This window comes from Rattus rattus, chromosome 18 (genome assembly GCF_011064425.1).
Source record: "Rattus rattus isolate New Zealand chromosome 18, Rrattus_CSIRO_v1, whole genome shotgun sequence".
NCBI lineage: Eukaryota > Metazoa > Chordata > Mammalia > Rodentia > Muridae > Rattus > Rattus rattus.
This window is the reverse complement of record NC_046171.1, coordinates 35,480,990-35,483,135: the sequence shown is the minus strand read 5'-3', so window position 1 is coordinate 35,483,135 and position 2,146 is coordinate 35,480,990.

The following is a 2,146-nucleotide window of genomic DNA, read 5'->3' as shown; positions in this document are numbered from 1 at the left end:
TCATTTATTCTATAAGTGATACTGTGTGCTATTGTGTACTTAATATGTCACTTGATGAATGTTGGGTATTCAGGAGATATTTAGTAAAAATATAGTGATTCTCTGTAACTATATAATGACTTTGTCTTTCCTCACAAGACACTCTGTTGTTAGAAGTTTTACCTTATTTTGTTTTAATATGTATTCCTAAGAATATTAAGTCAAAATAATTTAGTATAGTCTATGAATGTCACTATATGGTTAGGAATATAATTTGTATTACTCTCCATACAAATGTGCGTGACTCTGTGTGTGTGTGTGTGTGTGTCTGTGTATGTGTGTGTATGTGTGTGTATGTATGTGTGTGTGTCTGTGTGTGTATGTATGTGTGTGTATGTATGTGTGTGTATGTATGTGTGTGTATGTATGTGTGTGTATGTATGCGTGTATGTGTGTTAAATTCTTTTCTAAGAGTAAATAAAATTACTTTTTTCCCAGTCTTTTCCTGAGTTGATGCTTTCCTTTGGAGAGTATGAGAGCATAAATCAATAGTTCATTGACTGATTTCTAGAGATTATTTGCCGTTTTCAGCCTTCTACTTACTGGTGTCAGAAGAGAGAGCCATGACCATGTGTGCGACAGGCATCAACATTGGCCAATGTGAATATAATTTAAGTGATCATGAAAACATTTTCCATAGAACTCAACTTAATGAGGCGAAAATTCATTTGCAAGTATTGTTTCACTTTGCGTTCAGTGCGGTCCACAAAATCTACTTATGAAGTAGTAAAATTCAAGAACACAGAGATGCACCAACAGCCTTAAAAAAGAGTGAGAGGCAGAGCTTTGCTGCTTGTGAAACACAGAAAAGACACTCAAGAAAGAGGTTATGCTTCAAAGACACTTAGATTTGAAGGAATAATTTGGGCCAGCCCATTAAAATATTCATGGGCAGAAGATATGCATTTAAAATGCATCTCATTGTGGCCTTAAGAGGCAAAATTAGGATGATGGTAATTTTCCAAATGCTAGAAAATATTGTGATTTACAGGGTTTTTTTTTTTTCTTCACACTATCTGGTTGCAAAGCCTTTAATTGTGAGTAGCAGAAATTTGCATCTAGGACCCATGAAAAGATAAAAGAAGTCTCTGTAGAGATGGCAGGAGACAACCAGGTCTACTAAGTCATCCTCAGACCTTCTTCCACATGCATGTCATGATGTAAACTCCACTAACACACATACACACATCATATATGCATACATAAAATTTGAAACTTGCAAAAAAAGTAAGGAATTTCTGTCATTACATTTGTATCAAATATTCCTAGTATGTTTTTTCTGAGAAAGATTAAAGAAAAACCTCTAACCATACAATTTTATCGCTTCAGAGGACACCAGACAGGCATTTCTTCTACCACTAAATCACTGAATTTATTAGTATATAGGTTTCTCTATCCAATGACTAGTGTGGTGGTATTATATTAAATAATTGCTAGAAAACATTCACTATTTGCAAATGCAAGATGAACAAGATTTTATACACTTGAAACTCAATATTCACAAAATAGTTCTAGGTGCACCTTAAGTTAAATCTGTTGCTACCACTGGCCCTCTTTATATAACACCATTATTGCTACCAATGAAACAAATACTCTATCGACCACCCAATGTGTGCATAGCATATGTATAGCTAGTTAGTAAAAGTCACAATAAAAGCAATTTTGTAACTGCTTATGTGACATTTAGTCTGGCATCCTTTGTGTTCTATGCTCTACTTAAATTTTAAGTATTTTACATAATCATGGAAATACGATCTTTGTCACCAGTCTTCATTGCTTGGGATCAGATGCTATGGGTGAGATGAATGCTGTCCCAGTACAAAAGACTTGGCAGCATCTCTAAGGCCCATATTAAACCTTGAACTCTCCCCATGCCTGAGAGTTTACAACACTTAATGAAATTTCAGCATCAGGTGAGCAAATAATAACATTTCACAAATACAGAGCAACATGATAGGGTGATAAAGTCTATGAGAAATAATAGAATGATAGACAAGCTCTCTGTGGTATTGGAATAGTGCTTTTAGCATTCACATTTTAAAATAGGATGTATGGTCAACTTAACTATACAACCTTGGCTACTCATGTATTTTCTTGTATAAAGTAA